The 26,393-nt window shown below is 41.7% G+C and overlaps 1 protein-coding gene across 2 annotated transcripts in view; it reads right to left on the bottom strand.

The window, feature by feature from the left end:
- The window catches only part of EZH2 (enhancer of zeste 2 polycomb repressive complex 2 subunit), a 67,445-nt gene extending 43,201 nt beyond the window's left edge, over positions 1-24,244 (bottom strand). Inside the window, exon 1 of one of the 2 annotated variants that reach the window (XM_081799910.1) lies at positions 24,126-24,244. The gene's annotated coding sequence lies outside the window, so the exon portion shown is untranslated. Of the gene's footprint in view, positions 1-1,805; positions 3,178-24,125 lie in introns of those variants that run through there. The other variant, XM_081799911.1, reaches the window with a different exon arrangement.
- Between the last annotated feature and the right edge of the window lie 2,149 nt (positions 24,245-26,393).

Here is a 26,393-nt window from a genome sequence, read left to right as displayed (position 1 = left end):
AGCGGAAACAGATGGTCATTGATGTTCTTCACCCCGGAAAGGCAACAGTACCTAAGACAGAAATTCGGGAAAAACTAGCCAAAATGTACAAGACCACACCAGATGTCATATTTGTGTTTGGATTCAGAACCCATTTTGGTGGTGGCAAGACAACCGGCTTTGGCATGATATATGATTCCTTGGATTATGCAAAGAAAAACGAACCCAAACACAGACTTGCAAGACATGGCCTGTATGAGAAGAAAAAGACATCAAGAAAACAGCGAAAGGAACACAAGAACAGAATGAAGAAAGTCAGGGGGACTGCAAAAGCCAATGTTGTTGGTGCTGGCAAAAAGTGAGCTGGAGACTGGACAACAGAAGGAGTAAAGATGCTGCAGTGGCTTTATCTGGTTGTGCAGATTTTTCATGAGAGGATCAATAAACTAAGAATGCTAAAAAAAAAAAAAAAAAAAATCTCAGAGCCTGGCTGTGTGCCTGGCAAATACATTATTTTTTTGAGAGAGAGAAAAAGAGAACGCGCTCACGCGTGCGCACACAAACGGGGGGAGGGGCAGAGAGAGAAGGATAAATAGGCTCCCCACTGAGCAGGATCTCAGGACCCTGAGATCATGACCTGAGCCAAAGGCTTAACCAACGGAGCCACCCAGGCGCCCCTGGCAAATACATTTTAAAACAAACAAAAACAAAACACGTCTACTAACATATACCAATGGTGAAATGCTCACAAAGTCTAGGTGTGCCACAAGGTATGAAAAGGAAGGGTGGGGACTCCCAGGCATGGGCAAGGAAAATGAGGGAAATGTACCCCACCACCAAGAAACCGCCAAGGAGATGAGTCTCAGGACAATTCAGACCCCACGGTCAAGAGATCCTGAATATAAAACCTGGAGCTTCTGGAATTTCTTTTTACTAAGGAAGTACTACAGGGATAACATCAATACCTCCAAGTTGGTTGCAAACACCAAACACACAGAATCACCTAGTTCTAAGCATGCAGTAAGCCTCTAAACGTCAGCCAGCCCCTCACCCTTCCCAATGAATGACAGCCTCGAACGAGGTCTTCTGACTCTGCTTTCCACCATACCACAGCCCAGTAAGTATTAAGTTCCAAATATTCATATACTGGCAGAAAGAAACCCGTATTAAAATAACGTGCCATTAAATGGATGAGGATTGGGGCGCTGGGTGGCTCAATCAGTTAAACGTCAGACTCTTGGTTTCGGCGCAGGTCATGATCTCATCGTCATGGGATCGAGCCCCGCGTCTGGCTCTGAGTGTGGAGCCAGCTTCAGATTCTCTCTCCCTCTCTGTCCTGCTCTATCAAATAAATAAATAAAATACTTAAAAATAAATAAATAAATTTTAAAAATGGATGAGGATTTGTAAATACGTCCAATTTTTAGATTTCTCATTCAAAAGACTTGTTTAGTTTCATAAGTAAAATGGCACTAGTAGGATTTTTGTCCAGGATATGAAAAGGACTTCTCTTATTCAAAACAGAGTATAGCTCTAGTCGTTAAAACAAGACTCTACCCATATACAGTAAAACTAAAACAACAGGTTTTAATTCAAAAGACAAACCAGATTATAGCAGGAAACCATCAAAACCTTCATACAATGCAGTAAAACCTTACAGAAAAACATAAATATAGTTTACATAAAATTAAGGAAAATTACATAGTCTACAGTCTATTTTATGAATCAAACCAAGCTCTAACAGCCTGCACACCATGCCCTTGTAAGCCAGCTTTGCCCCCCCAGAGCAGACATGGTGTCGTCTGTGCCACCCCGCATCAGCTCACCTTCTCTGGAAACTTCCCACCAACCCTCCTCTGGGGACTACCACCTACATGGCACCAGGGCCACCGCTCCCTGCCGACAGTCACCAGTACACACTGGATGCATGACCAGACTGGTCTGGTCACAGGGAAACTCTCAGGAGGCTCCCTGCAAAGTGAGGACAAGAATGGTCACTCTTTTCCACTTAGATTCAAACCTGGATATACGTTGCCCAAACAATTGCTGGAATCCAACTCACAAACATGAGAAGAGCCTGCAAAAACCAGGCAATAACAGCAAAAGAAAAAACACCCAAAGCCAAGAAATGGACTCTAATCACCTCCCGAGCCCTGAACCAGGCATGCTTTGCCAAACCCAACTCCAGAACTTCAGTTACGAGCCAAGAAAATCCTTTTTTTTTTTTTTCTTAAACCAGTCTGGATTAGGTGTTCTTGCCATGTGAAATACAGAGGGGTCTGAGATACATTCTTGGTATTGGGATCACATGTACAACAATGCCTGAAGTAAGAGAGATGTGCTCTGGCGACCACCTCCTCAGAGGGACCAGTTACAATAGGGTGGCTCTGCTTCCTGCACACCTGGTAAGGAGCCCCGCCCTCTTGGGTTTCGACAGCCCCAGTCTTGTGCCAGGACACAAGTCTCCACCCCTTAAGGGACCAGGACACAAAGCCCAAGAATCAGCTTTCTTCTCTCGCAGGTCCAACCGGTGAAGGGCCTTTACCTGAGGTGGCATCCTTGCCCCTCCCTACTGAGTGACCAATGACAAAAAATTAAAAAAAAAAAAAAGTTCCCTAGGCATTTTCAGTTCCTCTGATGCCTTTCTTTAAAGGTTCTTCATTCCTAAATGATTTGCTGAATCAAGGCACTGGCCATTTTTTTAGTCTTGCTGGGTTCTGTTTCTACTTAAGAAAACTAAATAATAAACTAGATGTACTACTCAGCCTCCCTAACTAAATTAATAGCGTTACCTCTGACTCTTTACTATCAGACTCAGTAAGGTCAAATCCAAACCTACCAAAATTTAAGTAATACGACTGCAATATTCTTGATGTCCTTCCCTAACTAAGACGTCTTTTTACTTCCCAGTGAGACTGCCATCAAATTGCCGACTCTGAAAAACTGCCAGTGTTCAACAGTGTTTGTTTCAAATGCTTTGACGGTAGCTGTTCGTCTCATTTAATAATTGCATTTTTAAATTTTTTTTAAGTTGAGCTCTGTGCCCAACATGGGGCTCAAACTCATGACCCCTAGATCAAATCTCATGCTCTACCGACTCAGCCAGCCAGGCACCCCAATTCTTTAAAAATTTATTTATTTTAGAGAGAGAGGGAGAGAGAAAAAGAATCCTCAAGCAGACTACCCACTGAACCCTGAGCATGGAGCCCGATGGGGACAGGGCTCAATCCCAGGACCCTGAGATCATGACCTGAGCCAAAATCAAGAGCTGGTCCCTTAAACAACTGAGCCACCCAGGCGCCCCTCATTTATTTTTTAAGTTAAAATCCACTGCTTTAAAAAAACCAAAAAATAATTAAAAGTAATTAAGATTTGTAGGTAAGGAAGAAAAAATATAAAGAGAATTTAGAGACATATAAATGTTACCCTTGGTAAAAGATAAAAATTAATTACCTTCATGGAACACTACATCTAAATCTAATGATGTAATGTATGGGGATTAACATAACAATAAAAAAATTTTTTAAAAAATTAATTACCTGAGAAGCAGATCTTATGCTGAAGGGGAAATAAAGACAACGTGGCCCGTGAAAAGGAAGACAGAGAGTGAGGGGTCCAGTGGCCCAGCCCTTCGGCACTGCGCTAGGGGTCGCCTCAGGCCATCACTCAAGTGTTAGGTCTGTATGGATTCTGAGGCCGGGCTATGTTCTAGCTCAGCCAAAGCTGGAACAATTTGAGTAGCAAAGTCGCAATGTTATTGTGTTATAACCGATTACCAAAATAAGTATCCATGAGTCCATGATATGAATAAGTGATTAACAAGTAAATGGGGGAAGAAGGGACAAATCTTCCTTACAGGGAATTCCAAATAGTAGTAACATATGTATCCTTCTCTAACCTGGGAGGTCGAACTCAGGTCCCTTCCCCGTGAGCAGGGGCTGGACTCAGTCACTCACTTCCACAGCAGAGTGTGGTGTGGGGAACAGTAATATCCCAGCAGAGAAGCCTGGAAAGCACCACCCTCACCCCAAACGATTATGGATAAAAGATCAGGGACAAGCCATGTTGCCATCGTGTACCCCCTCAACGTGATGTGGTAAGAAGGACATTTCACCTTTGTGGTATTCTTCCCCAAAACCTCATAACCCATAACCTCAGTCTTAGCGCACAAAAACATCAGATAAACCCAAACTGAAGGACATTTCTACAAAATACCTGACCAGTATTCCTCAAAACTATCAAGAGATCATGAAAACAATGAGAGGCCTGAAGAACCATCACAGATCTGAAGGCCTAAGGAGATAACTAAATGCTGTGTGGCGCCCTGGCCTGGATCCCGGGACAGAAAAAGGATATCAGTGGAAAAACTGGTAAAATCCAAATAAAGTCTCCAGGTTAATTAATAGTAACATATTGACGTTGGTTTCTACGTTTGATAAATGTACCAGGGTTACAGAAATCTAAACTTATTCCAAAATAAAGTTTAAAAGAAAAAAGAGAGAGGTAATTAAATTATACAACAACCCAATGTAAAAACATTCACTTTTAAAATGACATCCACTGTGCTCGCTTCGGCAGCACATATAAAATGACATCCACTTTTGGGGCACCTGGCTGGTTCCACTGGTGGAAGCATGTGACTCCCAATCTCAGGGTTATAAGTTTGGGCCCCAAGTTGAGTGTAGAGATTACTTAAAAACAAAATTTTTAATTTAAATAAATACATTTAAATAAATAAATTTTAAAAATGACATCCACTTTTGAAAATTATCAACAGAACAAAACCACATAAAAAATGTGATATAAAATGTTAAACAGGAGGAAAAAAAAAACAAAAAAAATGCACCAATGATTAGAACTATTTAAAAACAGTTGGTTAAGTTGGAACAGTTGGTTAAGCAGTTCTTGGTTTCCGCTCAGGTCGTGACCTCAGGGTCGTGAGACTGAGCCCCAAGTCGGGCTCCACACTCAGCCTAGAGTCTGCTTAAGACTCCCTCTCCCCCTGCCCCTCCCCGTCCCAGCACGTGTACTTGTTCTCTCTAAAACAAATAAATAAATCTTTAAAAAAAAAAAACAGGTTAAAAACAGGTAGTAATTAAGGCAGTTGGTACTTTTATAAACCTTAACTTCAAACAAAATTGAGGGAAAATTCCCACGTATAACTGTACTATTTTAAAACTCAGATAACATTATACTTGAACAATTTAAAAAGAGGGGAAAAAACTCCATAAAAGCTTTAAGATGGCGTCTACTTAAGATAATGCACATTTTGGCTACACTAATAGAAATACAGAATCTGAACCAAGGAAAGTAATCATGCCCTGATTTCACATGCACTGATCAGAAGAACCAAAAGGATTCCACGCAATTCAAGTCTAGTTTAGCTGTGCTTAAGATGGTCAGAGAAACGTCTCTGCCCCAGCTGGCAAGAGAGCATCAAGCACATTACACAGAAAAGAGCCTCTGAGTTTAGAGTTTGAATAGAGAGAAGTGTTAATATACATTCACTCATTCAACACCTATTTAGTGAACATCCCACACATACCAGGTACTATTAAAGACACTGAACACTTAGCAGTAAATAAAACAGACAAAAATCTGTAACCCCAGAGAACTTAAAACCTACTTGGATGGAAATGATCAAAAACAAAGTAAAACGGTTAGTATGCAAGACAGTGCTGAATGCTATGAAAGACACCAAACAGGTAAGTACGGGAAGGCAGGTATGGTAAGTTGACAAACAAACGAACCTGTGCCGAGGGCACTCGGCACCCTACACCTTTGCAAAGCCAAGGGGATACAGAGATCCCACCAACCAGCAAACCCAGTAGTGAAATATGCAGCACAGTATTTTCCAGTAAGGATTCCAAAATAATTGGATTAAATATTGATTCAATGTATATCTCACCACTCCACAATGCTCCAGTGATCAACACTGCTTCACAGGATATCAACTGGCATTAAAACTGGCATTCAAGGACTGCTAGGTGCCACCATTCAGGTTAACTACTAGGTCTGATTATCCTGAAAGTTAACTTGCCATTTTATAAAATATATTTATGCAAATAGCCATGAGCTGTGTTAGTATTATTAAGCCAAATTAAATAAACAGATTTATTATAAAACTGGTCCTGAGGCTATGGCATTCTGTTACAAGCTCTCCTGTTGGCTATTCAGCTTTAACCAAATAGCATCATTAAATATGTGCTGCTGATATGACTAGTGTTTAATTTGTAGTAACTCCACTTTGGTTTTACCATAAGAAGATTTTATCTGTACATTTTCAAGGAATATATAAAGTCAAGTCAACCCTCAGATTAGATTTAACACTCAAATTTGAAAAACATATTAGGAAAAACTGGAGCACTGAAGTAATTCAGGAATAAAGTGAGATGGGCTCTGACTGGGTTGACGGCAATATGAATGAAGAAAAAAGATACCAAGAGACACTCTAAAATTAAAAACCCCAAAATTAAATCCAAAAAAATAAATAACTAAATTAAGAATCCAGATGCACTTACACGAAGAGAAAAAAAAAAAGATCAAAAGAGGAAGAATTTGGACCTTAGGATGCAAACGGAGATGTTAAGAGGACACACCATTCTTCTCAAGCATCTGGTCTCAGGACCTCTTTAGTTTCTCTGGGCTGTAACTACGGGTATTTAGCATCTTAGAAATTACAACCTGAGAAATTTTTAAAACATAACTCATTTAAAAATAGTAATAGCAAACCTTTACATGTTAATAGAAATAACACATTTTAATTTAAAAACTATTTTCCTTTCTAAAAAAAAAATCAGTGAGTGGTATTGTTTTACATTTTTGCCAATTTTTTAAAAATATGTCTTAATAGAAGACAGCTGGATCTTATCTGCTTCTGCATTCAATCTGTTCCAATATGTTGTTTTGGTTAAAGAATATGAAGAAAATCCATTTCCAAACAGGCATTTAGCTAGAAAATGGACGAGTATTTGAACAGCCTTTTGAGGTAATTGTGGATCTCATGCTTTGATATTAAACCAAAACTGTTCTATGAAAAAGTGACTAGTTGAGCTTGCAATTCAACCTCCTAAGTGCTTTTCCTCAAGACAACACTATTCTTCGGTAAGCAGTGGTGGTTTCTTAAGATTAGCTGCAATGTAGAATCTGAAATTATATCAATAAACTTTTTGAACTCTGCTACATTAAAATTCATTGGTCTATTCATTTCAAATGGATCTTTAACCTGTGCATGACTTTATAACATCACCACTCCTCATCTGAAAAACATTGGTCCACTGGGTTATGCAGATTTTCCAGAAATTGACATATTTCCAAAAATCATATTTGGTAAATCCACTGATCTCATCAGAAAAGTCTTTTAAGTATTTACTGGGAAGCTGTCAAGCTCACGGTGACAGATACAAGTTTTCCAAAAATTCTAATTTTTGCTTGTAAGCTCAAACATTCTCATCAGCAACAAATACAGTTGGTTTTCCTTGAAGGACAGGCTCCCTTCACTGAAAAAAATGTTTGCCAAATACCTGTCTGAATAATCTTCCGTTTGTCTGTCAACCCTTCTTTCAAGTAAAAATGTTCTCCATGAAAAAAGCAGCTAGGGCAGCTTGCAACTCAGTCACCTAAGTAAGTGCCGTTCCTAGAAGCATCCTTTGGGCTTTGGTACCCAGAAGCAATTTTTACACGGTTCCGTCTCGCCACACAGAACATTTCAATAGTGTGCACTCAGGATCACGAGTAAATAAAATTAACAATATTTATTACTTCATCAAGGATATTCTCTAGAACTGGTTCTTGGTGTTCTGTTTTTTGTTGTTGTTTTTTTACTCCAAGTGCTAAGGTGTCAATAGTTTTTACCTACCGCTGTTTTTCCACCACTGGTGCATATGTCGACACGAGAAAGGAAGAAAAGAAAGTGGCAAATGACATTTTAGTATTATGACAAAGATAACCTCACAGACCCTCTGAGGTCCACAGACCAGGCTTTGAGAAGAGCCACCATAGTATATCCAGACACCTTATAAATCAAATGGTTAACAATCCCTCCTTTTCATTTGCCTCGCAAAGTACCTAGAATGGGCAATATATTCAAAGTATATACTTCTAACATACTTCTAAAAGACATGTTTATAAGAATGAAGTCCTAGAAATCATCATTCTTGCAACTAAAACAAAAAACCCAAAAATCCATGTGAAGAATATTTAATGAGGAATACTCTGCCCTGCCAAACTATAGAATCTAAATGGTAGTATGCCATACATCTATGCCAAATTAAAAGAAACTAATGTCTAACAAAATGCATTTTAAACAAATTGCTTGTTTCCACCCATCTGTCCTACCCTTCACCACTGTAAGAAGGTATCATCAGTGGTCATGGTCACTCCTCTGACTCCCCAGCTACCTAAAACCACCTCATCCTACCAACCAATGCCCCATTTACTCAGACTTACCCCTACCCCCATAAAGGAAAGATAAAATACGGGCACCTGGGTGGCTCCGTCAGTTGAGCGGCTGCCTTCGGCTCCCGGGGTCCTGGAATCAAGCCCCGCATCCGGCTCCCTGCTCAGCAGGGAGCCTGCTTCTCCCTCTCCCTCTGCCTGCCTCTCTGCCTACTTGTGCACTCTCTCTCTCTCTAACAAATCAATAAAAAATCAATAAAAAATCTTAAAAAAAAAAGATAAAATAAAAATCTTGTTCTAGGGACATTTTCAATTTCTAGAATGCCTCTATTTGTATTTAAAAAGGAGAAAAATGACAAAAATAGACCAGCTCACTACTGCTAGACCCAAGCATTCCACCCAAACAACCTGCAAAACGCTAGTAGAAGAAACTTCTGAAATTCTGGTTTGAAGGACATAGGAAAGCCAGAAAGGAGAGTAATTATCAACCAGAATTTATGGGGCATTCTGAAAATGCTAAATCCTGTAATGCAACAGGCATCTTGGTGCCTAAACTTTAGCAGACCACTTGTACGTGCAACTACAGCTGACAGGTGTCATGAACAGCATTTGTGCTAAAGAATCTTTTTTTTTTTTTTAATTTTTTTTAAGATTTTTTTTTATTTATTTGAGAGAGAGAATGAGAGACAGAGAGCATGAGAGGGAGGAGGGTCAGAGGGAGAAGCAGGCTCCCCACTAAGCCGGGAGCCCGATGTGGGACTCGATCCCAGGACCCTGGGATCATGACCTGAGCCGAAGGCAGTCGCTTAACCAACTGAGCCACCCAGGCACCCTGTGCTAAAGAATCTTTAGGAAACAGATGAGCCAGTGACTAGTGATCCGAAGAAATAAGGGGGAAAATACAGATCTTATTTGTAGCCCTGAGTTGAATAGTACTAAAAGGCAGAGGAAAATTACAGTGACATGGCAATCTTAGTTGAACAGAAAACACTGACTTGATTGTCACAGAGAAAGTGAGTAGACTCTGCACTAATGCATTTCCCACAAAAATCAGATCACTCTCCTCCTTCCAGCAGAAGAGTAAACTAAACTCTAAGTTCAACATGGAGTCTACAGACCAGCATTCCTGTATTTATCTGAAACACTATCAGTTTACAAAGACATGTCTTAGAGAAGAAATGGCCATCTAAATTTAAACCAATTGGAGGGGGCGCCTGGCTAGCTGCGTTGATGGAGTGTGCAACTCTTGATCTCGGAGTCCTGAGTTCGAGCCCCATGCTGGGTGTAGAGATTACTTTTTAAAAAGTTTCACAAATTTAGGGGCACTTGGGTGGCTTAGTCGTTAAGCATCTGCCTTTGGCTCAGGTCATGATCTCAGGGTCCTGGGATCGAGCCCCGCATCGGGCTCCCTGCTCCGCGGGGAGCCTGCTTCTCCCTCTCCCACTCCCCCGCTTGTGTTCCCTCTCTCGCTGTGTCTCTCTCTGTCAAAAAATAAATAAAATCTTTAAAAAAAAGTTTCACAAATTTAAACCAACTGGAGAATTAAACTATCATAAATGTTGTCAAGAATTTGCTTCAACAGGGGTACCTGGGTGGCGCAGGTGGTTGAGCCTCTGACTCTTGGTTTGGCTCAGGCCGTGATCTCAGGGTCGGGAGATCCAGCCCCACATGGGGCTCCAGTCTGGGCTTGAGATTCTCTCTCCCTCTCCCCCTCCTGCTCATGCTCTCTCTAAAATAAATAAATCTTTAAAAAAGATAAAAAATTGCTTCAGCAATAGACAAAACAGGTTAAATTGACATTTAGAAATAAAAGTTTTTGGGGCGCCTGGGTGGCTCAGTCATTAAGCGTCTGCCTTCAGCTCAGGTCATGATCCCAGGGTCCTGGGATCGGGCTCCCTGCTTCTCCCTCTCCCACTCCCCCTGCTTGTGTTCACTCTCGCTGTATCTCTCTCTGTCAAATAAACAAATAAAATCTTAAAAAAAAAAAAAAGAAATAAAAGTTTTCTTTGAAAATATACTAAATCTATTTTATGAGCTAAATCCTCTCCTTTCGTCAGGTATGTACTCAGTTTACTGAAATACTGCTGGAGGGAAATGAAAGGCAAAATTACAGCTCAGAAACTAAAACTATGATACACAACTCATTATTCAAAGACAACGAGATACGTATTTTTCACCACTAGTTGATACAAGCAAAAATGTAGGTAAATCTGATGTCAGATGCTCTTCCCTCCAGGAAGTCAATTCTAAATCTTAAACCTCTGATAAGCCAACATCTAACACAAATTTAATAACACACACTGTGCAAAATTTTAAGAGAAACTCAATTCAGGTAATGCAAGGGATCCTTATTCCACCGTTGCAGCCAACAAGTACAGGAGACAGGTGATAGGAATCTGCTGTTCCCACAGCCCGCTCCACGTGTTTGGCCGCTCAGTGAATCTAGTGCTCAAGGGTAAGTATTTTTCAGATAGCATTGGCCCTAAAGTGCAAACCAACAACTCTGTACTCAAAAACAAAACAAAACAAAACAAAACTAATGATGTATTCCTCATACTAGAGGAGAGATGGACGGGTTTGGGCCTGAAGAGAAATATTTGATATGGAATCTTCCTAGACTTTTCATGGGTAATCCTGCTGACATACTATTGCTGCCTTGCACACTGTCCTTATGTCCTAGCCCCCAAATAAGATGTTCCCTCTGTATTCTCAAGACAGAAATTAAAAAAATAAAAAATAAAAAAATTTTTTAAAGGACTAGGTAGTTCAAACTACTAAACCCACAGCATTTATAGAACCTCTCAGAATTTCCAGACATTCTACAAGTGACCGTTATCAGCTAGTTTCAGCATTTGAGTTCAGTGTACACAACAGGGGGGTAAACATGTCTGCAAGGGCCATTTCTATAATCCATGGACACCAACAGAACCCTTCACTATTGAGACCCTTCAAAACTCCTCTGGCTCATCTCGGCCCTAAAGTTCATTTTCTTGCTAAAAATAATAATAGTTTGGGGACAAGATGAAGTAAAGGAGGTAGGGACAGTTATGAGCTGCAAGCGTTTTCATGATTTTCCTATTCGTAAGGTTCATCAAGATTATAAATACACTGCTGAGGTACTGGAAAACTTCAAACCTTTCAGTATTATTTACAATCAATGATACTTTTCAGTATTTGTTTTACCGAATATATTGTCTACTGAATTTTTTATTAGTATAACATCACTTATCACTAATAAAGCCCGGGGAAGGGCACCTAGGTGGCTCAGTCGTTAAGCTTCTGCCTTCGGCTCAGGTCATGATCTCAGAGTCCTGGGATCGAGCCCCACATCGGGATCCCTGCTCAGCGGGAAGCCTGCTTCTCCCTCTCCCACTCTCCCTGCTTGTGTTCCCTCTCTCACTATGTCTCTCTCTGTCAAATAAATAAATAAAATCTTTTCTTTTATTCTTATGTTAATCCCCATACATTACATCATTAGTTTTAGATGAAGTGTTCCATGATTCATTGTGCATAACACCCAGTGCTCCATGCAGAAATAAATAAAATCTTTTAAAAAAATAAAAAATAAAGCCCTGGGAAAATCTCTTTTCAGCCTCCAAACACCTATGGAAATGCTATAAAGCATTCACCAACCACAGGGAAACCAGTTATATTATCCCTGCAGTTATCGCTCTGAAATTTCCACACTAATATGAAGGCTTTTAGGCAGGAAAGAAGCCTTCATCCCAGCACCTCCATGTGGGAAAGGAGAATGAGAAGGCTAGGATGAGTGCCCAGCATTTGGGACTCTTAAGACTCTGGGGCTAGGAAAGACAGGGCTCTTTGTTTGATAGTCCGGCTTTAAAAACACTGATACTTTCTCTAGTGTAGAATGTCTCCTTATAGAGGGTAAGAACATCTCACCCTTTCTCTGAATAGTCCTAATGGGTGAAGACTGAGGCAACCAACAGTCTGAAGACACTTTCTTTTCCAGACAAGGTGAACGTTAGCTACAGCTGGCTGGCTGGTTGCATGCTGTTAGCGGTAACAAGTGATAAATGGTAAAGAAAACAATTTTATTTCTTTAAATACAAGACTAAATTCTATAAGAAAAATCTAAAGTAACTTTGAACTTGCCAAGCAGATACATGTAAAGAGAAACTATTTTCATTTACATTACACACAATACTCTCTGAATAGTACTCCACTTCTGATACTTCTGGCCACCAAATGTGTGGCAACACCAACTAAGTGTCCTACAATTTAACTCACTTCTGACACTATGTACCTGGACAGAGCAACAGATTCCACAGGTTAAGGGCTCAGTCCCACAAGACTTGTCTCACCCTGCTTTGGATGCCAACTACAAGTCCAGATTGTCGAGCTCCTTCCCAGCCAACTCCAGATTAGGTTCCCATGAGCCCCTTCTTGGGTTCAATTAATTTGCTAGAACAGCTCACAGGACTCAGGAAAACAGTTTCTTTACTAAATGTGCAGTCCGTTAGAAAAGGCATTAACTGGGGAGCAGCCAGATGGAAGAGATGCCCAGGGTGAGGTACGTGGGAAGGGTACTCTCCGTGGCGGGACCTTTCCCAGCAGCCCCACAGCTCCACCAACCCAGCTCTCCCAGCCCTGTCTCTTTGGGTTTCTATGGAGGCTTCATCACGTAAGCATGATTCAATCTTTGGCTATTGGGTGACTGAACTCAACCTCCAGCCCCACTCCCTCCCTCCAGGGGTGGGAAAAAGGGGGGGCCTAAACGTTTCAATCTTTCTAACCACATGGTTAGCTCCCCCGGCAACCAGTCCCATCTTTAGGTGCTTTCCACAAGTCATCTCATTTGCACAAACTCAGGTACTGTTCAAAGGGGTGTGTTATGAATATCAAGACACCTTTATCACTCATCACTTAGGAAAGTCCAAGGGTTTTCGGGGTTCTGTGCCAGAAACAGGATAAACTTATTATAAATCACAATATCCCAATCTAATTGTTTACAAAGTTAGTCAGATACACAATAGTCCTAAAAAGCTTTTAGGTGCTATTACGCCTATAATGCAGAGACAAAGAAGAAAAAAAAAATAGGCTTTTAATCAGCATTAGAGGTTTTATGGATTAATTGATAAAAAGAATTTCAGAGAAATGCATATAATGTAACAACTCAATTAAATGCCAGCTAGGGGAGATCACAATTACCTGTGGTGGTGATGTGAACTCCAGTCCAATATTTTTCAAACTCTCCAGAGGAATAGCTCTAAGTGAGTAACAGAAACCAAGCACCCTGGGGCGCCTGGGTGGCTCAGCTGGTTGGGCAACTGCCTTCGGCTCAGGTCATGATCCTGGAGTCCCTGGATCGAGTCCCGCATCCGGCTCCCTGCTCGGCGGGGGGTCTACTTCTGCCTCTGACCCTCTTCCCTCTCATGCTCTCTCTCTCTCATTCTCTCTCTCAAATAAATAAATAAAATCTTTAAAAAAAAAAAAAAAGAAAGAAACCAAGCACCCTGAATCCCAGTATTTGAGCTAAAAAGGACCCTAGAGGCAGCAAAAGCCTCTAAGGGACTTGGGTCCTACTGGCTGTGTGAACCTAGGCAAGTTACTTACCTTCATCAAGTTCCTATTTCTTTATCTGCAAAACAGAGATCTCTTTGAAGGCACATGGTAAATGCTCAATAATCACAAGTTGTGTACTTGTTCATATCATTCATTTTGCAATGAAGATGAAATCCACAAAAGCTACTTGCTATGAAAATACAATTAGTTTAGTGGCAGAGTTTAGCCTAGAGCCTAGGCTCTTTGCAGGATACCCAGCTGCCAGTGGAAGGTGCCCTTTAAGAATATCTTCTTTAGGGGGGCCTGGGTGGCTCAGTCGTTAAGCGTCCCAGGGTCCTGGGATCAAGCCCTGCATCCGGCTCCCTGCTCAGCAGGAAACCTGCTTCTCCCTCTCCCACTCCCCCTGCTTGTGTTCCCTCTCTCGTGTGTCTATTGAATAAATAAATAAAATCTTTTAAAAAATAAAAAGAATATCTTCTTTAGCGCCTAACTTGAGCGCTCTATTTCAGGCAAATATCCTCCAAAGGCAAAATTACTTACAGGCCAAAGTAGGACAGCAACTCATTTCCTTCCTAGCCTGTTCAAGCAACATTTCTACCATTTGAAAGTCCTTCTTGATTACTCTAGAAGGGCATTTCCCAACCTTTTCTGACCCAAAAACACTTCGCATGGTAACATCTCATAGTACCCACCAGGTGTTTTTTTTTTTTTTTTGGTAACAATTTTGCAAATTTTGTTTGTACTATTAAAGAATCTGAATATGGAATCATTTCAGATCAAGATTTTATAAATAAGGATACTCACATTGCAGCTTTTTCCATCTAATAATATGATAGGTCAGTATAATGGTAAAAAAAATTAAAGTTCATCTCAAAAGAATCTTTAAAATATTCACAAGACAGATATTTTTCCCATTTAGCAAATAATATATGGTGCTTATTTTTAAATAATTAATATGCATGATTTTCAACGTTTCAAAAATAAAATGTTTGGTTTAGAGACTCCATGTTTATCAAGCACAGGGCAGGTTTCTCAATAAAGAATTGTCAGCTCTATTATTTGCAGGCACGGGGTAGCACTCATGCATCTACAAATAAAATACAATGACATTTCACTATTAGGCTTTGGCACTGAAAACATACAAAGCTCCTTTAATGGTTGAAACTTTCAACTGTTTAAAGAAAAATCATCTAATTTCTTAAATTTGGGGGGTTTGCTTACACAGCACTTCTGAGATGGTCTTTAGTATCAAAAACCAAGGCACTAAAACAGACAAAATAGACATGATGTTTTGTCCTTCTGACATGATTTTAAAACTTATTAGACATTTTGATATATGAATTTAGCTCACATGAATGCAAGTGAGGGATAAAGATCATCCTGAGATAAATTTGCATAATTACTATTTTACACTCCTCACTTTTTTCCCACAGTTTCTCAACCTTTTTGACCTTAACCAACAGTATATGAGGGGTATAAATTAAAATTTTACAATAGTACCTGACAATAGGTAGCAAAGCTCACTGGGTGATACACAATATAGCCATGCAAAACTCACTTGGGTAGAACCTCGAAGGCTCTGCTTTAGGGGCAAGGGTGCTATTTAAATAATTCTGAATTGAGTTGTTCCTAAAAAAGCGATCTCCCAAGTTTTCACAAAGGCTGTGGTCCTAAATCCACTTCACAAAAATTTTATTTCTATCCACTGTGTACAAAACCTTTTTCTACCTTCACCATGTAGATAAGTAAAATAAAGCTTAAAATGAAGGGGAGAGAAAAACACAAGAGATATGCTGAGGTATTTCTTTCTATGCAGGAGATAAGCTGTCTAGTTGGGTTCGGAGAGGGCAAGGGTGTTTTGAGCCGAACAAGCTAACCAGTATCTTGAGATGCTAAAGTGGTAGGGAAGACATTCCAGAAAGAGGACCGAGCACAGACTTGCCATGTGAAACTTCCTGGAAACTAGTAAAAAGACCAATCGAGTTCAATAGGGGAAAGGTATAAGAAAACAATCAGAGATCAGACTAATTAGAGTTCTCTGTAGATGGCCTGGCTTCACGAGTTTCTTGAACTGACAGCCAGAGGAAGACTGAGTTGGGAAACGGCATGATCACAGGTGAGGTGTCTCACACCCAACAGAAACCCAGAGGCTTGCTTTCTCCACCCCCTTAAGGAGGAGGAAGAGTCATGTATTACTTGTATAATGAAGAAAAACTAAAAGTTATTGTGAGGATAAATTGGGTACTAAGCAAAGAAAGAACCATAACTGCAGAAATAAAATAATAGGATGAAGAAATCATGTATATAACCTCTTAAAAACCATCTGTTTGTATAACAAAGAATTTACTTAACTGTAAAATAGATAGACCAAGCTTGCAATCTCACCACTTTTATATACCAGATTCTAAGATCAAGGTTACTTTTGATTACTTTTAATATTCTCACTTATCCTTTAACTCTAATAAATGAAAAGGTCTGAATTACCCAAAACTGAAAATTTAAAGAATTACTATTATTATTACTTTGAACAGCTTAATTTAAAAATTCCAAAAAAAAAAAAAAAAACAGGTATCCCGGGTGGCTCAGTCAGTTAAGCATCTGCCTTCAGCTCAGATCATGATCATGGGGTCCTGGGATCGAGTCCCACATCGGGCTCCCTGCTGGCGGGGGTGCTCAGCAGGGAGTCTACTTACCCCCTTCTTGTGCCCCTCCCCCTAGTCATGCTCTCTCCCTCTCTCTCAAATAAATCTTTAAAAAACAAAAATAAATTCCAAAAATACTTCATAAAAACTTTAAATTAAAAAAAATCAGGGCACCTGGGTGGCTCATTTGGTTAAGCGACTGCCTTCAGCCCAGGCCATGATCCTGGAGTTCCAGGATCGAGTCCCACACTGGGCTCCCAGCTCAGTGGGGAGTCTGCTTCTCCCTCTGATCCTCTCCCCTCTCATGCTCTCTCACTCTCTCTCTTCCAAATAAATAAATGAAATCTTTAAATAATAATAAAATAAAATAAAAATTCCCAGGCCACACACCTAATACTATTTGTATAAATACTATCTTTTTCACTTCCATGCTTCTGTAAACACATGACACTTTGTTACACTAAGAATTAAATGGCTCGTGGATTAATAAACTCATTTTCACACAATTTAACTGAATTGAAGCAACTGTCCCTCCCACCTTAACATTACTTAACTTGACCTATACACTGTCATTAATACACAAAATTAAAGGAAAACATTTGCAATATATGACAGAGAATGTGTACCAAGAACACAGAAAGACCTCTTACAACTGATTTAGACAAAAAACCCAATTTTTTAAATGGATAAAGGATTTGATCAAAAAAATGTATACAAATGGCCAATGAAGCACATGAAAAGCTATTCAACATCACTGATCACCTGGGAAATACGAATTTAAACCACAATGAGATACTGAACACTCATGAGCCGGCCCAAACTTAAAAGCCTGGCAGCACCAAGTGTGAGAGGAGATGGGAGCAGGAACTGAAATGGCACAAGGACAAGGGAAAACAGTCTGGCAGTTTCTTATAAAGTTCAATCATCATGTACCCTATGACCCAGCAATCCAACTACAAGGTATTTACCCACCCAAGAGAAATTAAAAGATATGTCCACAAAAGACTTAGACAAAGGCGCATAACAGCTTTATTAATAGCCAAAAACTGGAAACAGCCCATGTGTCCATCAACAGGTAAATGAATAAAAAAATAGTATATTCATACAATGGACTACTACTCAGAAATAAGAAGAAATTACTGAAACAAGCAACACAGATAAATCTCAAAAACACACTGGGTGAAAGAAACCAGTCACGGAAGAGTATATACTGTGTAATTCCATTTATAGGACATTCTCGAACAAGAACAATCTGATCAGCAGTAGAGAGGGAATGACTGTAAAGAGCATAAAAGAACTCTGAGGACAGCAATGTTACACCTTGACCGAGGTGGTGGGGACACCGATACATACATCTGGCAAAACTCTTCAGACCAAACTCTTCAAATGTGTGCATCCTACTGTATATAAGTTATATTTCAATCAAGTTGATTTTTAAACTGAAGAATTGATACCTAGTTTCTAGAAAGCAATTTGACAATGTCTACTAAAACTTGAAATGTGCATAATCTTGAAGCAGCAACGTCTCCTTATGGAAAGTTGTCCCACAACCGTTCAAAGATATGTAAGGATGTTCTATTCTTTTGAGAACACAACGTCCATCACAGAGAGTTGGTTTACGGTGTGATGACACATTCATGAACTGAAATACTATGTATTCTACTTAACAAAACAGCCTAATAGCTCAGAGCTGGGAGCAGCAAATGGTTTTTATAAAGGGCCACATCTTTAAGTATTTTAGGCTTGGCAGGCTACAACCACTCTCCTTGCATATTCTTTTTTGGGAGTTTTGTTGTTGTTTTACAACTCTAAGAAATACTGAAATCATTGGCAGTTCATGGGCCCTACCAAAACAAACAAAACAAAACCCAGGCTGAGACTGAGAGACCATAGCTTTGAAAACAGTGCACAAATCCAAACCCTTACTCTACCACTACCTGGCTGTTACCCGCTCTCTCCATCTCTTGTCATTGCAGTATGTATATAAAATAAATGAAAGCAATGAGCACAGTGCCAAGGACATAGCAAGCACTAAAAAAGTATCAGTTGTTTTTTAATACAAAGATGTCTCTGTAGTGACCAAAAAAAACTGTTCTAGAACAAAATAACTTGATCCCATTTTTATAAAATATATGTATAAATGCATATTCATATAAATACACTGAAAAGTTTGAGAAAAATATACACCAAACTGTTAAGGGTAGGGAATGAGATTACACAGATCAAAAAAGCTTTCACTTTGTAAGTCTGAATTGTTTCAGTATTTTAAACTGAACACGAACTACTTGTATTTAATCAATAGACATTTCTAACATAAAGCATATGTAGCACCATTTTCTTTATTTACAGGTCCTAAGCACACACTCAAACCTTAGAAGTGTTTAGTTCCATTCATGAGAAAGTATATTAATTCTGGAAAACAATACTGGCACAGTAACTAAAAATCTTTCATTAAACAATTTGTGCCAGGTATAGTTCTAAGCGTTTCACATGTATTAATTCATTCAATCCTCAAGAACCTTATGGTATAAATACTGTCATTATGATCACCAAGTTACAGATAGAGGACTTAGGCATCAAGAATAATTTGCCCAGGGTACAACCTGGCAGCTCAGGAACTGGAACCCAAGCAAAGTGACTCGAAAGACCACACTTAAAACTCAACTGTATTCCTCCTTAGAGGACACACCATTACAGCTCCAGCTGAGAAAGAAATCTGCAAAGACATCTTTTAGTTTGCCTAGGGCATCAGACCATCCCTCCCATAAAACTACAAATTACCTACTTTTAAATATAACTTTCTGATTGAGTCACATAAACTCTTCTTGGGACCAACATGCCATTAATCAACCAACCAACAGAGAACAAGGAATAGATAATATGGAGCCAAACAATTCAAATTTGGATACTGACTACAAATTCCTAGCTGGATAATCCTAGACAAATTCTTAAACCCTTAACCCTTTAGACCAAGGTTTCCTTAATCTGTAAAGGTTTGCAGAGTGTGATCATATGGCATGAAGTTTTTTTTATTGTAAAATATACATAAAATGTAACACTGTAACAATTTTAAGGGTACAATTCAGTAGCATTAAGCACATTCAAAATGTGGCTCAGCCATCACCACCACCCATGGCCAGAATTTTGTCATCAACCCAAATAGAAACTCTGTATACCCATTAAACACTAATTCCCCACTCCCCTCAGCCCCTGGAAACAACCATTCTACTATCTCTGTGAGTCTGCCTACTCTCATAATCTCCTATAAATGGAATCATACAATTTTCTCCTTTTGTGTCTGGCTTATTTCACTTAGCATAATGTTTTCAAGATTCATCCATATTATAGCACATATCAGAATTTCATTCTTTTAATGGCTGAATAATACTCCATTGTATGTGTACACCATGATTCACCTGTTGATGGATGAAGGATGGTTTTAACAATTATTAGAAATAAAGCATCTGGGGCGCCTGGGTGGCTCAGTCGGTTAAGCATCTGCCTTCGGCTCAGGTCATGATCTCAGAATCCTGGGATGGAGCCCTGCGTATCAGGCTCCCTCTCAGTGGGGAGTCTGCCCCTCCCTCTGCTCATGTTCTCTCTCTCTCAAATAGATAAATAAATAAAATCTTAAAAAAATAAATAAAACATCTGATGTAAATATTACCACAATAAGAAACAAACCAAACAAATGAATAAAGCATCTGGCAAATAGGTGCTTTACTGCCTTTTTTTTCTTTGTTTTTGCATTATTTTTGTACCACATAAGACAGTGGCAAGATATGGAATCATCTTAGAAATTTATCAGCTATGCCTTTTGAGATGTTACTGGACTTGCTAATCTACACTTATCGTATTTTGAAAGAATGAAGAGCATCCCAATAAATGATCTATAATTACACTGGCACTACTTCCTTCAGTTTTAGCTTCAAAACCTACCTCAAATTATTCCAATAAAGAACTCATCAATTTTAACTAGACACCTTTCAATTAAAAGATTTACTACTGTCTCCAACACTTTCCCCTCCTTTTATTTTTGGACAAGGACCATCAATACTGACATCAAATCAAATTAAGCAGATACTATATGCAAGGCATCCATCCAGATGATTCATCAGGCTTCTCTCTAGCTGCCTTAATACCAAACATGAGTACCAATGGAATACCTGAAGGATATACAATTTTCACTAGTTATAATACTAGGAGAAACCTTGGAAGTTAACCACCTTAACGATTATTTTTCTTTAGGATCGCCTCTCAAAGGAGAAAAACACCTTCCAAAGTTCCTCACAACATAAATATTTTTTTTTTTATTTTTTTTTTAAAGATTTTTTTTTATTTTATTTATTTGACAGAGAGAGAGAGAGAGCAGGAACACAAGCAGGGGGAGTGGGAGAGGGAGAAGCAGGCTTCCCGCCGAGCAGGGAGCCCGATGCGGGACTCGATCCAGGGACTCCAGGATCATGACCTGAGCCGAAGGCAGTCGCTTAACCAACTGAGCCACCCAGGCGCCCCCTCACAACATAAATATTAATATACCCTGTACGCTTTGCAAAGTTCCTTTGTCAAATTATCTCCCTACATTTTTCATATTTCCTTCATTCAACTATTAATCCTTCTATTCTCTAGCAACTACTAAGTATACAAAGAAAACAAGACAGAGCCTCTGCCTCAAAGCACTTAAGAGTGTAGTGAAGGAGCCAGATGCATAAACAAGTGATTACAATACAATTTGATACATGCTATAATAAAAGTATGAACAAAGCCCTGTGGAACATAAGAGTGCCTGGGAATTCAGGGCAGGCCTCTAGAAGGTAAAGGTATCATTGACTGTGAACCTTTCTCTGAATTTAATGAGCTGTTCATCTCCACTCACATGCCCTCCTCCAAACTAAAAATTTCACGTGTATACAGAACGCTCCATAATGCACAGGAAATGTTTTCCTCCTTTGTACTGACAGAAACACTTCAAGGCAAATCCATAAATCATTTCTAATTGACCCCTGAATTCATTACACCACTGGGGTAACTTCCCTTGTCAGCTTTTAAAAAAGCAGATCAACTTTCTTAATCACTATTTAGGCCAAAACAGAAATTAATTCACACTCCTTGAGCATGCCAGCTCACCTCACTGTGACCTGGAGAAATCCGCTTAAAATTTTTAAATGGCCAATACAATTACTAATACATAGGTATGCAAGGCAAAGGTGGTATAAAAGTATCAGAACTTTTTTTTGCCTAAATCAACAAGTGTTTTTTTAATCACTACTTAAAACTGACTTGTATATACTCAGAATTCAACCAGAAAAAAATTAAAACAAAAATTTTAAGCCAACTCCCCAAAAGGCTTCTTAGAAAATCTTGTGGCAAATGTAGGAACAGTAATTATCAATCACAAAATCCACAAGGGAAAAACTAGAATTTCTAAAAGATCCAAATTTCTGCCAAAATTTACATAACTCATCTCCTAACAGTGGGCAAGAACTATCAGGACTTTTTAATATACAGCTATCAGTAACTAAATGTAAGCGTTATTGAAGAATCCAAACCCTTAGGGCAGCACCTGGGATGTCCGTTCAATGGTGTCTAACACTCTGCAAAATACACGTAATAAAGGCTTTTACACTGGATTTGTCTCCATTTTTATGAAACCGTAAGACAGTAGATGCCCATTAGCTCTTTATCAGAACGCAAATCAGAAGAGTGCCTATGTGTTTCTAAATTCCTTTTCTTTGAATATATTCACTTTCCACAAAAATTAAAACTGAAGATGCAATTTTCCTAAGTGTTCCCAAGAGTTTAAACATTACATACCCTAATCCACCTCCAGAAAGACAAGAATCTTTGTATCTAGGACTAGAATCCCATCTATCCCCAACTCAGAGACTATGAAAATTAAAATGTATCTTAAGCATTTTCATTTTCTTGCAAGTAAAATTATCGATAAACTGGTCAGGTTTTGAAGACTTGTTCACTTTATTCCTAAATGTGAAGTAGTTCCCAATGCTCATGAACGAAGAGTAATGGAAAATAAACTCTAAAACTTACCATAAAAGTATAGATTATATTCAACTGTACAGAGTTTTTTAAAGGTTTTTTCAAATGTTTTATGTAAATTTAAAACGCCGTAAAATTAAACTGATGAGCTTCGAAACCAAGAAAGTAACCTTGTAATAAAATATATTTAAATTCCAAAGGCAGATTTTTATTTCCAAATGAATTTTAAGTTTTACAGATCCTGTGTAATAAAGTTTAGCTTAACTGTGGACAGCACACATTCAATTTCTTAGGCAACAAACATTTCTGCATCCAGTCTTTTCTGACTCCCCAAAACTATTGTTCACGGAAAATTAAGACCAATCAATAAGCAATAGTTAACCATATAATCTAAACACACATTTTTCATAAGCACTTTATTTTGGTCAACTATTTCTACCATCTCATCCTCATTCAACCCGCTAGGGATTTGGGGGAGTAATCGCTTACTAAATGACAGTTGATTTCGTTAGCACCTGTCGCCATTCTCAGACGCATCACACAAGTTGGCCAAAACAGCTTGTAATTTTTGTTAAGATTTTGATTCTTTGGAAAGTGGGAACTCACTAGGCGCGAGTTCACCAAGTTTTCCAAAATATCGTGCTCAATTCCTCCCATTTTCCAAAAGCGACCCCGTGGCACAGACTTTTTGGTGGTTGGAAGGGGGTACACAATGACGCGGGAACTCGACGGAAAGCCTTCCAAACGAACAAAACCAAGAAGGGGGAGAACAGCTCGACCCTGCCCAAAAACTTAACAGAAAGGAGGACGACAAGGCGAAGGCAGCCCGGCACTGCCTCGTCCGAGCGGTAGAGCCGCGAGGTTCCCGGCTGCTGAGGGGGGAACGTCAGATGTGCGGCCACTCGGAGTCCCGTCTCCGCACGCCGTCCCGGCCGCCGCGGCCCCGCCAAGCCTGCGCGCGCGCGGGGAGGGGGCGTGGGGCCGAGCCCGCCCACCCGCGCCCGCAGCCCGGGCTCCCCACGCCCCTCTCCCGCCTGTTGTCAGGCCCGGTGTCACTGCCCCTTCCTCGCGCCGAGCTCCCCCGAGACACAGTCCGTCCTTTGTCTGAGTGCGCACTCGGCGGCGAGGTCCCACCAACTTGTGTGCGTCCCGTCCCACCCGGGCGCTCCCGCCGCGGCGCTCTACACAAAGGAGACTTGGGTTCGGGCGGCCAGCCCGCCCCGGGCACCGGAGCGTCCCCAGCCCAGCCCCGGCGCCTCCGGAGGGGCGGGCACGCGAGAGGACCCCTCCGCAAGCCCCCCGCGGGTACCCGCCCCTGCTCCCGCCTCGGGTGTCTGGGGATCCGGCACTGCCCGCCCGCGGGGGCGCGCGGGTCAGCCGCGACCCACGGCCCCCTGCCGAGGGGTCTCCTCTCACCCCGCCTGCAAAAGCGGCGCCCGGGAGCGCCCGCTCTGGGCGACACCCGGACGGGCAACGCGGCGGCGGGGATGTCCCGGCGCCGCCTCCGCCGCCGCCGCCGCCGCCGCCGCCCCTCGCCGGGCTCCAAAGCCCCGCCGGCCGGCCGGCCCGACAGCGGCGCGTTACCTGCGCCCCGCGCCCCAGCCCGCGCCGCTCCCGCGCGCCGCTCCCGCGCGCCGCCGCCGCCGCCGCCGGGGCCCCACCGCCTTCTGCGTCCCAGTGGGTGTCGGACGCTCCCGGACCGAGCGCCAAACCCGGCAACCCAATCGCCATCGCTTTTATTTGGCCCCCCCAGTCCAACCAAGCGCCGCCCCGATTGGCGGGACGCGAGGCGGGCTCCCGTCCAATCACAGGGCCCGCCGGGCTCGGAGGCGCCGAGCCAGCCCCACGCAGAGGCGCCCGCGGGACTCGGCCGTGCCGGGCGGGCGGCGCGTGCGCGCGGGCGCGGGCGGGCGCTGAGGGACGCGGCCGCCGAGTGGAAGCGCCGCGCCGTTTCTTTGTTCTTTCGCTGAGCGCACGGCGCCTCTCAGGAAGGCGGCGGGCAGGCGTGCAGGCAGGCGGGCGGGAACGCGGGGCCTCTGGAGCCGGGGCGGCGGGCTGGGTGGGGTGGCGGGAACCGGCCGGAGGGCGGGACGGCGCGCTCGCGGCACTTGGCGGGAACGGCCGCCTCGGAGTTCCCGGGCCGGAGAGGCGGGGCGGGGCCGAAAGCCAAGTTTGAACCAGTTCAAAACTCGGGGGTGGTAACGGTTTCAACTGCCGCGCTCTTTTCCCCGCGCGCGGAGCGGGGGCCGGCCGGGCGGCAGGCGCGCGAGAGGCTCTGCACTCGGGCGAGGAGCCGCGACCCTCCCGCGCTCCGGTGGGGTGGCGCGCCGCCCCAGCCGAGCCGAGCGTCCTCACCGCGACTCCTATCCGCTCGATCCCCCACGGCCCGCGGGACTTTGGCTGGTGGAGCCCGCAGTGCTCATCGCCTCAGAGACCTGGGCGAGAGCGACGTTCCGATTACTTCAGATTCCTCATTCGAGACGCCTTGTTCAGACCCAGTGCACGTGTCAACGTGAAAAATCATTTATCAAGGATGAGTGTGGTTCACTTGCCTCATGCTAATGTCTCTGGAAAACGTTAGGATAATTGCAACGTTTCTCGATTATAAAAAGGTGATCTTGAACTAAACCTGTCTCAATCCAGAGGAATTAGGAATAGTCTGTTTAGGACACAGGCTCCCTTTTGGCTTTATCTGTCAATGAAGTTAAGATTAGTCCGACTTTATCTTTAGTAGGATGCAGTTATAGGGCAAAATAATCACTCGTGTGACCTGGGATTCCATATTGAGAGTTCAGACAGGGTCAGCTATGAACTGCTGAGTTAAAAGCTAAAGAAATCGTGTTATATTTTCTAATTGACAAAGACTTTTTAATGACTATAATTCTTCGTTTGATGATTTAACCCATCATTTTCCCACCTTTGCTAAATCACCGTCCTATTCCTCATGTACATTCTGAACCAATTCAATGTTAGAATTACATGTGGAGGGAAGCCACAGAGAAGATGCTCCCACTATCCCCCCCTCAAAAAAAGAAATCTCAGAAAAGGAAATTTTAGTTGGACCCTGAAGAAAGCAAAAGATCTAGATTGAGGAGGCAGTGAGGGCACTGGAGATGGGTATGAAAGTCTCGCAGAATAAAAGCTGAGAGCTCCAACTCAGAGAGTAAGAGAGCAGATCAGAGAGTTAAGTGGGGCTGTATTAAATATAGTATGTTCATAATATGATACATATTTAAGTTGAATATGCAGGCTGACTTGGACCAGGAAGTATGGACGCCAGTGGGTCACAATATTATCTTAGTTCAGTGCTGACATTATTCAGTTAAGCAAGACGTTTTAGGTCACAGTGATAGCAGCAGAAAGGGGTAATTTAAAAATACTGCCAAAGGATTTCATTCTGTATGGAGCACATAGTGTGCTGCAACTCTATTTTGTATATTGACAAATACAGGAAAGTTAGGAGGATTTTGCTTTCAATACTAAGAATAATTTTCTGAAGATTCCAAGCAGGGAAAGCAAGAAAATGGGGGGGGGGGGTGAATGCTAGTCACCATGGAGGCCTAAAGAAGCAGAAAGCCAGGCTGAGCACGAGGTGAATGTGAGGGTGAGAGTCACCAAGGTTTTTCCTGGGTCTGTGAAGATGCTCCGATCACAGCTGTGCTGCTGGCAGGTCCTTCCGTCCTCTGTTAAAGACAGACATGCACTAGTTCAGTTGCAGGAAGAAACCAAAAATGGGGAGTTAAGCTCAGAAGTCAGGATGTACCTCTACCTTAGTCGAAGTTATACTCCCAGGGCCTGGACTGCTGGCACACAATTTATTCTCGGGGTTTTTTTCCTGGGGGAACAGGAGAA

The sequence above is a fragment of the Leptonychotes weddellii genome, chromosome 12 (assembly GCF_054177405.1).
Source record: "Leptonychotes weddellii isolate Sample4059 chromosome 12, ASM5417740v2, whole genome shotgun sequence".
In the NCBI taxonomy this organism is placed as follows: Eukaryota; Metazoa; Chordata; class Mammalia; order Carnivora; family Phocidae; genus Leptonychotes; species Leptonychotes weddellii.
The sequence above is the reverse complement of the archived record's forward strand: the minus strand, read 5'-3'. Positions and strand labels throughout refer to the sequence as shown.